The following is a 15,533-nucleotide window of genomic DNA, read 5'->3' as shown; positions in this document are numbered from 1 at the left end:
CTCCTACTAAACAATGAAATTCCATTCTTTGCTTCTGAACTTCCCAACTAATCACTCACGGTCTTATACCATGTTAAAATTCATAAATTGAAATCCTATTGCAGCAATTGGAAATTATTCTTGTAATTGTTAATTAATTTTAACAATTTATTTGCTACAAGAAATACTGAATAAATCACACTACAACCTTCACAAATAAAATATTGTGGAAATAATAGCGCTTGAAACTAAGAAAATACTAGCACACACACAATAAATATGACACCGTTGTTTTTGGACAAATGTCCTCGGAAAAACCCAACTTGGGAAAACTGGTGCAGCAAATGAGGGTTTTACTATTATGCAGCAGTGAAATTGTTGGAGCATGATGATGCCCAATAGATTGTTGGAGCGTTTCCTCTAGAGGAATCTCCTGAGAGGGACCATCGGCATACCCTTGGGTTTGGCACTCGAAGGTTTGGAGAGCAGGTTGGTCACAGGGCTGACCATGAGATTCCATACAAGTTCTTGGATATACCCATTGGATCGCACACATTTATTGCTCTCCAGCAATGTGCACTAATACAAGGAACTTGGGTATTGTCACTTGATGCTCTAATCACGAGCAATAGGACCCGAGAGGTTCATCTAAAACAATTGGATGAGACACAATGCATAAGGAGAGAGGCTTTCCCACTATGGAATATGGTCAGAGCACGAGTTAGCAGGTGTAGGGTTAGGGATGGTCTGATCTCCTACAAAGGTAGCAGATGCTCCACCCTCGAGCCCACACTTAGAGAGATGCATGACACCATTTGGGCGAGGCTTTCTGAGATATTCCAAGATCATATACAACAGTTGGTGGACCCTTGTTGTAGGCGGATATTTAGACTCCAGGTAGTATTGGGCAGCACCTGCAGGAGACAAGATAGCAAATCTCGTAGTGTGTTATGGCAGGCGCAGGGCAGTCTTGCACGCACCAAATTGATTCGTGATGTATGGATTTCATATACTAATTGCATGCAGGGACCCGAGACGGGGTACGGGTTGGTGCCAATAGTTGTCAATACTATGTTGCAGCCGATATGGCTATGGGATCCAGGGATTCGGACCTCGATTGGTTGATTGGTCACTTTATTTCTTGACAAGCAAGATTAGGGAAAAGAGTGACCCAACTCACTCTTGGTTTGACATATGGGGGAGAGTTGAGGACTGCATCGCATGGCAAGGCCAATATTCTTTCCCACTGCTCTGGATCAAGGTTAGTGGTGGATGGGTAGGCCTTGACATCGTGGAGATGTTGGGCCAAATCTGTTGGAACTCCCTAGATGTTTTTCCGTCAGGTTGCAGGAGAGGAGAATACAACTTGCTTATGATGGGAAGACTATAATGATCAGAGTGGCACAACAACAACATGGTGGCACCCTTCTGAGACTAGCATGGGATCCGGGCATCACAGGATTCAACAGTTCAACTACCCTTTGGAATGAGATGGTTTCTATAGGGAAACATCATTCAGATCTTCCATTAGGTTTTAGTGATTCACTGATGACATGGAAGACTTTACCAATATAGCAGATGTTCTGCAAGAGGAGGTCAAGTTGGTTTGGGACCCTGGTGACACAAGATTTATTCATGTGACGGTGGTGTGACAGGGAAGAGTGGTTTACTTGCACATTTGGGACTCTGGGATTCGCTCAACCAACCTGTGGATAAGCTGTTGATTTGGGGTAGCATCGGATGTGCTCTAGGCCTCAAATTTTGCAGGGAGGCTTTGGCACATGTATTCCAAAGAACGTAGAAAGCGTTTTGGGAAATTCTACCCAGAAACAATTTTATTAAAATAATTAATATTTTTTAATGGGTCTTTAAGTCTAAACTTATGAAATTAAAAATATTAATGGGTATTAATCTAATTGTGGGTGTAACTTCTAGAAGAAGACGAGGATCAAGCTAAAATGATCTTAGCCATTAATTAACTTTGAATCTAGGTTGTTGAATGTCAATGAAAAGATTATTTAAGGAAGCTTGATGGTCATTTGGAAAACACACCAAGAGATCAAGAGATCGAATTTTTGAAGTGAGAAGTTCTCAGGAGCAAATTCTGATCAAGAAGATTTCTTGCAGTTGAGGGGAAGAGATACCATCCGAAGAGAAAGATTTTCTTAGCTAGAGAATCATCAGCAGAGAGAGGCAGAGAGTTATCCATCCACTCTCACGTAGAGGCTGACGCAGGGCCACGTAGAGTCAACGCAAAGGGTGAGGGAGAGTCCGAAATTTTGCAGCAAAGTCAATTTTAGAAGCCAGGAGGAGGGGTGCAAGACCAAGAGGCTGAGAGCAGTGACTCCGGGTAGCAAATCAATCAGCTGGTTGGGTGACACAGTGCCTAGAGGGACTGACGTAGGGTCTACGTGAGGACTGCGCAGAGGCAGCGTAGGGCCTGCCAGAGGCACCTCATCCAGTGACTGGATCAACCATGATTTTTCTCAGACATTGTGTGAGGTAATCTCACAAATATTTTTGCTAGTATTTCTCTCTATATAACTAAATAACCCTTGAGGTATTCAAAGATGTATTCAGAATTCACTACTACTTAATAATAATAAACCCTCAGATCTGCTGCACCGGTTTTCCCACATTGGGTTTGTCCAGGGACATTTGTCAAAAAATAACGGTGTTATTGTGTTGTATTTTCTTTCTTGCTCAATCTCTTGTTTCCGCATATAAATTAATTAAGTAAAGGTTGTAGTATATGTATTTCAATATTTGTCGTAGGAAACTGCAAATAACTTGTTCATGTAAACCTAACAAGTAGGAGAAATATCATCAGTTGCTGCAGTAGGGATTCTGGTTTAAGAATTTTCACATAAGAAACATGTAGTGATTTGCTTGAGGACAAGCAATTTTTGGTGGGTAGGACTGTCATGTTCCCGATTTTGTGCATGCTAAAATCACTAAGGAGTTTTGCTAATTTTTTATAATATTAAAATATGAGAAAATATTTTTTTATGAGAAAAAGCAAAAATTATTATTTTAATGGAATGGTGGAAAAATAACATTTTATTGAAGGGAGGAAAAATATTATTTTAATGGAGATTGGTGGCAAATTATTATTTTATTAAAATGGAGGAAAAAGTCACCTAGTCGAAAATGGCCCCCGCCAATAAAATAATAATTAAAAAGAGAATCTAGAAGCATGGGGAGAAATTTTAGAAGGAGGATGGACTCATTTGTTGATCGTTGTTTGTTTATTACATTTCACCTTTCATCTTCTGCTGGGGTTGTTTAGCACAAGAAAAAAAATGTTGTTTAGCACATGAATTCTAACTGGAAATTCCACCCTTATTTTGGAGAACTTTGAGTGTCTCCCTAGTGAGGCCTTGGGGAGTCTACTTCAGGACTTCCATTGGAGACAATTGCAAAGATTTCCCTTAGCCATTCACACTACCTGGGCACAAAAGGAGAACTACAATGATCATTTGGAGCAACTCTTTGTTTGCAGGTTTTGGGTATTTGTAGGAATTTTTCTCTTAGAATGATGGGGAGATTAGCACCAATTTACAAGGGCTAAGACAAAAGTATATTACTAGGTTGAATTCTTCTTTTCTGAGCCTACGTTGGGTTTATTAGGCAGAATCTGCGCAGGGGTTTGGGGTTGGAAATTTAGCTCGAGTTGGCTAGAAATTGGATCTATTTCTAGAGGATATTTTTACAGGTGATTTTCAGCTATTTCCGGAAGTGGATTTGGATCAATGCTGAGGTACTTTCCTGTTGGATGTAGAACTAGGTAGTCTGGGATTTTCCCACTATTTGGAGCTTTCCGGATCAACCAGAATCCGCACAATATTTTTTTAGGTTTTTATGGGTTTTGTGAGAGGAGTTCGTGGGTAAAATTTTAGAATTTGTGGAGCAGTTTCGAGGGTAGAAATCCCAATTCTTCTCTAGCAGCAACAATAACAGTATTTTCTAGGTAATTCACACTTTTTGGGGCTTTCCAGAATAGTTGGAATTAGCCCAATATTTTTTTTGGTTTGGTAGATATGGCTGAGTGAAGCCTCTAGTTAATTTTGCATAATTTTTAGACCAAATTGGAGGGCATACATCACAGTTCACCTCCAACAGTAGCAACGAAATTTCTAGGCAGTGCAAGTTACCAATTTGAGCCATTTCCGGGTTTTCATGTTTGTAGAAGCAAGCCCAGATTCCATCATTCCACTCTATTTGCACTTAGTTCTAGAATTGATATTAATAAAACGACTCAAGTTTACTGCTCATTTTGTGGTTATTGATTGTACATGCATGTGTGAATTTCTTATTGTTCATCCAAAAATCACAGGTGCAACTTATTGATTTCCAGTTCCATTTTGGAGGCTCGATTCATTATTGCAGCAGATCTTTTGTGGCCATCACTACAGTTATTTCTAACGAGAGATTTGCATGTAATTTCTCCAGTAAATAAATAAAGTTGCGCAATTCTCCATTTCTTGTGTTATTTACAATTGTGGCATTTCTAGGTTTATTTGGAAATGTTATTTTATTTTTTCCGCAATTTCATGGTCCCTGTTCTATGATTGCTTGGAGAAATTTATGGTAAGCATTTTTTTAGCAATTTCCCAGGAAATTTAGTAAAATTATAAATCAAGACATTACAGGGCACTACTTGGGAAACCTCAATTTTGATATTGTGGTTCTGTTTTCCCATTCCGTATTTATCACATCACTCTACACATTACAGGCCCTATTCATCATACCCCTCTCCAGATCCACATGACCATTAGGTGCATAGGGTGCTAGCACACCCTCTCACCTTATCCACATATCTGGGTCGGGCCAATAAACGTTGCCTAGGAGGTTGATTGTAATGTTCCCAATTTTGTGAGTGCAAAAATAACTAAGGAATTTTAACAATTTTTTGGCAATATTAATAAAAAGGGGAAAATATTATTTTATGGGAGAAAGGCAAAAATCATTATTTGTTGAAATTTCTAAGTATTACCCATTAGAAATTTTATCTGTATTCTTCTGGTTTATTTCTCCTACTTGTTAATTACAAACAAGTTATTTAAACATATAAACATCGAAATAAACACAATACAGTCTCAACCATCTATAGATCAACAGCTGAAAGAAATAGCAAACGCACAAGTAACACTGTTATTTTTGGACAACTCGTCCCTAGAAAAACCCAACTTGGGAAAACTGGTGCAACAATTCTGAGGGTTATTTATTATGCAATCTATCCTTGAGTACCACTGGGTGCCAAACTGGCTCACCTGACAAAGAAAATAATCCGGCAGTAATACCTCTCTATTCGGAAGCAGATATTCAGAAAATTTGCTCCACGAAACCCTCTCCAACAACCTCTGAAGCTCAGAGTCAGCCCACCTGGCCTTAGTGTCAACCTAGAACCCTCTGTGTCAGCCCTCTGAGGCACTGCGCAGCCTCTACAACCCTCTATGTCACTCCTGCTACCCTCTGCGTGGATGACACAGGCCCTTCTGGCCTCTGCGCAGTCCCTACTAGCTCTGCATGGCTCCCTCTGGCTCAGCGTCTTCCTCTCTCTGCTTCTACGCTGGTCTCTCGACACTATCTCTGCCTCTCTATCCAGTACTCACTGCCCCTCACTGCAAACTGATCACTAATTCAACTTTTCTTAGCAAAACCCGCTCTAGAAAATCGAATTACTGATCACTTTGGTGTATTTTCCAACTAAACCTCAAGCCTCTTCTCATACTTTTCCTGTTGGTCCTTCAACAACCAAGATTACATCTCTAATCAACGACTAAGATTAGATTTGGCTTGATCCGTGTCATTTGGAACATTCTAACCCAGTTTTATATTAATACCCATTAATATTTTATTTTTCCTAAGTTTATACTTAAGAACTCCAATAAAAATATTAATTATTTTAATATCTCCTTAGAAGGGTAGAATCTACCCAAACCATTTCTGGGTCTTGGATATCTCATGTGCTTTAGCCTCTCCACCAATTTTCATGGCTAGAGCACATCCGGTGCTACCCCAAATGAACACTCTCTCTTAGTGAGGACCGTGCTCTAGTAATACTCCACACTGAGCATCACTCTAATTAGACGACACCAGTACCTGTGCTGATGCTAGGCCTCCCCGCCCAACATCTTCTGCACTGTTGCATCTTGTACTGCTACCCATGGCCCTGCCACTGCCACTGCTGCATCCGTACGGCAGCTCGCTCTACATCCGTGTTGTTGTTGGTCCTTTCTCCCAACACTGCATCTGCACTGCAAACCCCCTCTCATCATGCTGCATCGTGCTACTGCTACTGCACTGCAACTCAATTACTAAGAAGTAAGTAATTGATCAACCCAACTACTGACATCCCTATTAGACTAGAAACACTCCCGATGTTGAAGCTCCCTCTATCGCTATCAAGTGCTCTCTCTACTACCTCTATGCTGCTGCAACAACTCCCTGCCTCTCGCACTGTTGCAAACCTCTTTGTGCCACCCTGCACTATTGCAACCTCCTCTGTGCCTCTCGCACTGCTGCAGCCAGATAGCTCTACACTGCCCGGGACTTTTGCACTATAGCACACTCTACCGCTTCATCCGAATCCATTTCTACCCACATCCGCCAATCCTCCTACTCTTCTCTGTGGGGCTCCTGTAACAAGGTATAATCCAAGAGGTTTGGTACCTCAAGGATCCTGCCCCTCATCGTCTGTAGTCCTCCTGACTACAACTCGATGTCTCCCCACCTCTTCTAGAGGTACATGAGCACTCATGGCATAATCGTCAACCTCTTCTACCACCTTTTCTGCCTTCGCTGGCGCTGCATTGGAGTCATATGCCTCTCCCTTATTCTTCTTCCTCAGACACTGGTTCGCATAATGACCCAGTTCCCCACAGTTGAAGCACTTAATCTTGGAGAGGTCCTTTCTCTTCTTCTTCTCTTGCTTCCCCGCAGATGCCAGAGTCGCATCCTCTTCCTCTTCCTTCTTGATCTAGACTCGTTTGTTTCTACTTCATGTCTTGCTCAGACATCTGATCTCTTCTTGGTGAAGTGCGCCCATAATTCTTCCCAATCTGGAAGATTTGCCCTGCCTAGAATGCTCTAGACAAATGTCTCCCAATCCTCAGAGATTGCATTTAGAGCGGTCCTCACCATCCACCTTTGATCCAATGTGGCCCCTATGGAAGTCAGTTGGTCCCGGATCTCCTTCAATCTCCCAAGGAAGTGATCTATCTACTCCCCATTCTGCATCTCTTATGACTGCAGTTGATTCTCAAGTAACATCTTCCTCTGCACGAAAGTATGTCGGTAGAACTTCTTCTAGGCGTCCCACATTTCCTTTGTCGTCTCCTTCTCAGCAATATGTTGGACCACATGATCCTTGACCCCATGAAGGATGGTGCATTTTGCCTTGGCCATTGCCTCCTCGTACTTCTCATTATCAGTTGAGTCAACTAGGATAGCCACTCTTCTCAAGGCGAAGGCCTTGATGCGATGTCTATCTAGAATGAACATGATCCTGGCCTTCCAGACCACAAAGTTGGACGCCCTGTCCAGCCTGTCCTGATCCCTCAGTCCATTCATGGCCATCTCTCTGCTCCTCTGGTCGACTCCTCCGAGTCTCTACTTCCTTCTGGAATTGCTCTCTTCGACTCCCTCTGAGTCACTACTTCTTGTCTAGAAGTTTTCTGCTAGACTCCCTCTGAATCTCGATTTCCCTCCTAGAAATCCGCCTGCCAACTGTCGAGTCGCACCTCTCTGATTTCCTATGCACCTGCAACACTGAACTAAATTCCTCGGCTAGAAATCCGCCTCGGTAGCGACTCCCTCTACCTTGGTTTTGCCCCATTAGGTACTGTTCTACCCACAACACCCCACTAGCTTCACTCCCCGCAATCTGTCCACAACTTCCTGTGCCCCAACAATTGAAGGATTGAGCCTCTGGGCTCTGCGCAATCTCGGCACTGGCTGAAATGCTCCCCTAGCCAACTGCGTCAACCCTCCTGGTCTTTGCGTGAACCTTTTTTTCTGCCCTCTTCAACCTCTACGTTGGCCTCTCTCTAGCCCGGACTTCATGACGCAGTCCCTCTGCGTCAACCTTTCTTCTGTCGCTTTCTTCAAGGAACAACTTCTGTCACTCGGGACAACTGTCTTTGTTGCAAATGCTCTGCTTCAGCTCTCCTCTGATATGCAACCACGCTATGATACCATGTTGAAATTTCTAAGTATTACCCGTTAGAAATTTTATCTGTATTCTTCTGGTTTATTTATCCTACTTGTTAATTACAAACAAGTTATTTAAACATATAAACATCGAAATAAACACAATACAGTCTCAACCATCTACAGATCAACAGCTGAAAGAAATAGAAAACACACAAGTGGCACCGTTATTTTTGGACAACTTGTCCCTGAAAACCCAACTTGGGAAAATCGGTGCAGCAATTCTGAGGGTTATTTATTATGCAGTCTATCCTTGAGTACAATTGGGTGCCAAACTGGCTCACCCGATAGAGAAAATAATCCAGTAGTAATACCTCTCTATTCGGAAGCAGATATTCAGAAAATTTGCCTCACAAAACTCTCTCCAGCAACCTCTGAAGCTCAGCATCAGCCCATAACCCTTTGTGTCAACCCCTGAGGCACTGTGCAGTGTCTACCGCCCTCTGTGTCACTCCTGTTGCCCTTTGCGTGGATAACGCAGGCCCTTCTAGCCTCTGTGTAGTCCCTGCTAGCTCTGCGTGGCTCCCTCTGGCTCATCGTCTGCCTCTCTTTGCTTCTATGTTGGTCTCTCGGCACTATCTCTACCTCTCTGTCCAGTACTCACCGCCCCTCGCTGCAAACTGATCACTGATTTGACTTTTCTTAGCAAACCCTGCTTTAGAAAATCGAATGATTGATCATTCTGGTGTATTCTCCCACTGACCCTCAAGCCTCTTCTTATACTTTTCCCATTGGTCCTCCAACGGCCGAGATTACATCTCTAATCAACGGCTAAGATTAGATTTGGTTTGATCCATGTCATTTGGAATCTTCTAACCCAGTTTTATATTAATACCCATTAATATTTTATTTTTCCTATGTTGACACTTAGGAACTCCATTAAAAATATTAATTATTTTAATATCTTCTTAATCAGGTAAAATCTGTCCAAACCATTTATGGGCCTTGGAGATCTCATGTGCTTTAGGCTCTCCACCATTTTTCATAGCTAGAACACATCCAATGCTACCCCAAATCAACATTATTTTAATGGAGAATGACAACAAAATAATATTTTATTGGAGAGTGGGGTAAAATTATTATTTTATTAGAGAATGGCAGAAAAATAATATTTTATTGGAGAATGGTGACAAATTATTCTTTTATTTAAAATGACAGCAAAATGTCTCCTAGTGGAAAATGCCCCCGACCAATAAAATAATAGGGAAAAATGAGAATCTAGAAGTGAGAAGGGGGCTCAAGGAAGAATTATAAAAGGAGGATGGACTCAATTGCAAAGCATTCTATTCCTATCTATCTCTTTGTCATAGAAAAGAAACTCAAACGAGTTTTTTAATTTATGATGCCTAGGAGTTAAGGAGCTTCACGGAGATTCAAACCGAATGCAGTTTGTTCGTCATTTCCAGATCTAAGGATGAGTTTAATTTTGTGGATAAGGAGTTTGTTTCAGACTTGATTATGCTATGAATTTTGAGCTGCCAAGGCCGCATTTGATTAAGGAGCTGAAGTGATGATAGTGCAAAGGCAGTAAAGTAGAGTTACCATTATATCCAGGGCTGTTCTATGCTTTTTTAGAGAGCATAGAGGGGTCCGTTCTGTGCATTCTTCATTCTAGGATGCATTCCTTTGCTGGTGTGAACGGGACAGGAGTCAAAAACACTACCCTTGCTGATCGTATCAATTTTCTGGGCAGAATACTCTTGTAATTTCGAAGAATATATATACATGTACCTTTCGTCATTCATGGGCCTGATTTTTGTGTAATTGGTAGCACCATTTCTCTTAGAAATGTACTCCTGTAGCAGAGTTAAAGTTTGAGAAAAGGTCTGATTTCTTGTGGTTGCTATTGCTGATATGTTCAAAGGGTTTGAACATCAAGCTGAAATTCTAGTGCCTTCGCAAACACCAGGTTCTTCTGTTTTTGTTTGCAAAGTAATTCCCCTCTGTGTTGATATGATGAATGAAAATAAGTTCCAGCGTGGCAATAATGCAATGTCCTTTAATAAATCTTGCTATATATGAGTGTTATATGGTTGTCCCATCATTGGTTGGAGTTTGGGTGCAAATTTGTATGAAATTTACACCTACAGCAGTATGCCAACAATGTGTTTGACACAAGTACTCACTGAACAAACTTGTTAAAAGACAGAAAACTCAGTTGCCATTCTCAGAAAACTCAGTTGCCATTCTAGGTAATCTCCATTAAAAATATTACAGTGGTATCAGAGCATGATCTTAGCCAGCTGTTGGGAAGCTAGCAAAATCATGGAGGTGTTAGGTATGCATGCAAAGTGATTGATGGGGCTATGGACATTCTGTGACACAAGGAAGGAGTACATAGGAAATCATGGACGAGATCCTCAAGAACAATGAGAAGATGATAGAAATGTTAGCTCGGTCAAGTACCAGTTAGAGGGTAAACCAGAACCATCCTCATTTTCATGACAAAGACCCTAGAGGTGCACATACCATGGGAGTGAAACCATTTACACCACATAGGGGATGTCAGCTGAATCTGGGCATACAAAAGACAGTGGGAAAAATAATCCTCACCAATTTTGATGGTTCAGCTAGGAGTTTTGTCAGAGAATGGGTGCAGAAACTGGGCACATACATCTCGCTAAACCCCATGAGAGAGGTGGATGCCATTAGGTATGCCACTTTTCATTTGAATGAAGACACCATGGAGTGGTGGTACCGAGAGTTGATCACTTTGGGTCATGCAGGCATCACTCCTACACAGAGTTCACGTGGAGGCTCATAGAGAGATTCAACTGGAAGGACACCAGACCCTCTAAGAGGGAGTGGACAAGACGAGGACCATTAGATGATGAGTCCAGGAGGGACCACCGGAGGGGGAACTTTGGTTTCACATGTCAGGAGCTATGAACCTCAAGGCACATGTACATAACACAAAGGGCAAGGCCCATTACATGGAGGTGCTTCATGAGGGCGAACCTGAGGAGGAGGTTGAGCATGAGGCAGATAACCCTAGTGTTGGTGAGGAGGACTTAGATCGGCCTGGTGTGACTCAGGAGTCACCACTATTGGAGAGTCTATTGATGGCTTAGGCCGAGACATCTGCGGAGAAGGTAGAGCATGCACCCATAGGGCCTTGACGAGGTGCCAGTAGGCATAGAGGCATCCAAAGCCATGATAGAGTTTCGAGATGGCAACCACCTATGACTACATGGTGAGGAAGTTTTGCATGATGGGTTGTCTATGGAGGAGCAGTCGGAAGCTCATGTTGAGCCCATGATGGAGGAGGATGTTCAACCATCTTTTCAGCTAGCCATTGATGAGGGGCAGCAAAGAGAGCACATGTTGGGACTTCAACACAGTTCACTTCAAAGGCACGTTGACGGGGCTTTCAACATTATTATCCCACCTCTATGCACTGTACAGAGAGAGGTGGAGTTATCTAGACAGACCATAGAGGATGACCAAGTCAGCAAGATTGAGCGACATGAGCTAGGTATGGCACAACATCAACATGGAGGGCTTGTTCCGTACACAAGAGATTGTGCATTCGATCCCTCCTTTGGGATTGGCTGGCGAGAGGTATTGAGTTGGTACCTGGTGGAGCGGGCTAGGTTTCTAGATATATTCATGGCCAAGGGCATAGTTTAGTAGGGGCAACGAGTAACCAGAGGAGCTTGGAGGCCAGACTGTTGTTGGGATCCAGGTGGGATTCCCCATCACATCATGGAGTCAGTGAGGAATGGTAGTAGCTATGTGGTGGATCCAATGACTGAACACGCACATGCTCTTAGACTTCCATCAGAGTTCTGAGCAACGCTAGTGACCGACTGGATCGACAAGGCAGTAGACTGACCTTGTGAGATGTCTTGGCATCTTGGTTGTGCGTGGGATCACAAGATGATTAACATACTATAGTAGGAGCTTGTAGGAGGAGGGGGCATCGACAGGCCACCAGACAGGGCATTGTATGGAGACGATGCTCTCCCATTCATGTGTTGGGCACAGGAGCTACTGAGGATCGACACAGAGTTGATCACTTTGGGTCATGCAGGCATCACTTCCTACACAGAGTTCACATGGAGGCTCATAGAGAGATTCAACTGGAAGGACACCAGACCCTCTAAGAGGGAGTGGACAAGGCGAGGACCATTAGATGATGAGTCCAGGAGGGACCTCCGGAGGGGGAACTTTGGTTTCACATGTCAGGAGCTATGAACCCCAAGGCACATGTACATAACACAAAGGGCAAGGCCCATTACATGGAGGTGCTTCATGAGGGCGAACCTGAGGAGGAGGTTGAGCATGAGGCAGATAACCCTAGTGTTGGTGAGGAGGACTTAGATCGGCCTGGTGTGACTCAGGAGTCACAACTATTGGAGAGTCTATTTATGGCTTAGGCCGAGACATCTGCGGAGAAGGTAGAGCATGCACCCATAGGGCCTTGACGAGGTGCCAGTAGGCATAGAGGCATCCAAAGCCATGATAGAGTTTCGAGATGGCAACCACCTATGACTACATGGTGAGGAAGTTTTGCATGATGGGTTGTCTATGGAGGAGCAGTTGGAGGCTCATGTTGAGCCCATGATGGAGGAGGATGTACAACCATCTTTTGAGCTAGCCATTGATGAGGGGCAGCAAAGAGAGCACATGTTGGGACTTCAACACAGTTCACTTCAAAGGCACGTTGACGGGGCTTTCAACATTATTAGCCCACCTCTATGCATTGTACAGAGAGAGGTGGAGTTATCTAGACAGACCATAGGGGATGACCAAGTCAGCAAGATTGAGCGACATGAGCTAAGTATGGCACAACATCAACATGGAGGGCTTGTTCCGTACACAAGAGATTGTGCATTCGATCCCTCCTTTGGGATTGGATGGCGAGAGGTATTGAGTTGGTACCTGGTGGAGCGGGCTAGGTTTCTAGATATATTCATGGCCAAGGGCATAGTTTAGTAGGGGCAATGAGTAACCAGAGGAGCTCGAAGGCCAGACTGTTGTTGGGATCTAGGTGGGATTCCCCATCACATCATGGAGTCAGTCAGGAATGGTAGTAGCTATGTGGTGGATCCAATGACTGAACACGCACATGCTCTTAGACTTCCATCAGAGTTCTGAGCAACGCTAGTGACCAACTGGATCGGCAAGGCAGTAGACTGACCTTGTGAGATGTCTTGGCATCTTGGTTGTGCGTGGGATCACAAGATGATTAACATACTATAGTAGGAGCTTGTAGGAGGAGGGGGCATCGACAAGCCACCAGACAGGGCATTGTATGGAGACGATGCTCTCCCATTCATGTGTTGGGCACAGGAGCTACTGAGGATCGACACAGTAGTGTTATTTCAATTAGCATGTGAGGAGTTAGGCCACTCAGGTCTACCAGGACAAGTGGGGAGATGTTACTCACATCATGGTGGGTACATTGGCAGAGTGGTGGATGCATTGGCACATGTGGGATATCAAATGATATAGGGTGGTACAGTAGTGGACTTTGGTGTCTAGTGGTGTGCAGAGTTGTGTCATGGAGTTCATTATTATGTAGAGGAGTGTGGGAGTACATGTCTGTGTGCAACAGTGAATGAGGTTGCGTAAAAGGTTGTTGGAGTGTTGCCTCCAGAGAGATCTCCTAACAAGGATGTCAAACACACCATTGGGTTTGGCTTACCTAGGATCAATGAGGGCACAGATGAGCACCTCTTGGTCATAGTCCTTGGGACTCACATGCTTATTTCTCATTCATATTATTTACAATCACAAAGGGTTTGGCTATTGTCTCTTGACACTCTCAGCACGAGCAGCAGGACTCGAAAGGCTCACCTGAGATAGTTGGATGGAACTCAGTGTACAAGGAGAGAGACTTCCCAACTGTGGGGTAAGGTCAGTGCGCAAGTTGTCAGTTGCAGGCTTGGATTTGGCCCGGTCTGCTACAGAGGTAGCATGCACTCCACCCTTGAGCTCACACTTAGGGATATGAATGACACATTTTGGGCAAGACATCCTGAGGTGTCACAGGGGCATATATAGCGGGTGGTGGAACTTTCTTACAGGCGGATGTTTAGTCTCTAGACAGTGTTGGGATGAACCATCAAGAGATAAGATAGCATATCTCATTGTGTGGTATCGTAGTCGTAGGGTAGTTTTTCATGCACCAGATTGATTCATGATATGTCAAGTCTATCAATTGATTTCATGCAGGGACTAGAGACGTGGCATGGGTCGATTCCAACAATTGTTAGGACTATGCCGCAGTCCATTTAGCTTCGAGATATAGGGATTCAATTGGTTGATAGATCACTCTATCTTGTGATGAGCGGAATCATCACAGAGGGTGATCTAGTTCTCTTGGGATGACACATGGGGGTTCGCAGAGGCCTTCAACGTATGGTGAGGCAGGCTTTCCCTGTTACAACTCAAGTTCAAGGTTAGCTTTGGATGGGTAGGTGTAATATTCCAAATGCGAAAATTTGGAGTTTTCTTGAAATTTTTAACTCATAAATATTTCAAATAAAATTTCCATTCATAAACAGAAGATTGTCATGTAAAATTTAACAACATAGAACTGCAAATAACAATAATGAGCAGAAGGAAATCTCGGCTTTTATTATAATAAGCAACTGGGGTTTACATGTTGATACAACAAAATAGATGAGATGGAAACTAACCTCAAAAATCTGCTCTGATGTTGTGTTGACCCTCCAAAACTAAACTGAAATGTCACTGTTGAGCTCTCCTGTGAATTTTAGATGGAATATACCAAGCAAATGCCATCAAACCTCATAAAAACTCCTCAAAACCCCTCCAAAAGCCTTTGGGCCTACCGATGACGCCAACCTGCACCTATGACCTGTCTGCCCCCAACTATGAAAGCTAATCCGAACCATGCCATAAGGAACACTAGAGAAAGGAACATCATAGTAGGCTTTGACATTGTGGAGATGCCTGGGCAGAATGTATTTGGCCTTTATAGATATTTCACCATTAGGTTCCATGAGAGGAGGATACAGTATGCGCACAATGGGCAGTCAGTCATAGTCAGAGTCACGCTACGTCAGCATGGTAGCACCCTTTTGAGACTAGCATGGGATCCTGGCATCATAGGACTTGGAAATTTAGCTACCCTTAGTTAGGGATGAGCTGGTTGCTAAAGGGGGAGATCATTCAGATCATCCATTGGGTGTTAGTGATTTTTTTATGACATAGGGGACTTCATCGGTATGGCAGGTGGTTCAACAAGAGGAGATCAAGGGGAAAACTTGCGAGCAAGGATTCATCTCCACAGGGGTTGGACTGTATCTTCAGGAGTCTACTCTTGAAGTGCATGAGATCGATTACTCAGTAGGGCAGCTTCTCGAGGA

The sequence above is a fragment of the Pinus tabuliformis genome, chromosome 7 (genome assembly GCF_031772625.1).
Source record: "Pinus tabuliformis cultivar Carrire ecotype Pingquan chromosome 7, CPIR1, whole genome shotgun sequence".
Taxonomy (NCBI): Eukaryota; Viridiplantae; Streptophyta; class Pinopsida; order Pinales; family Pinaceae; genus Pinus; species Pinus tabuliformis.
This window is presented reverse-complemented; position numbering follows the sequence as displayed.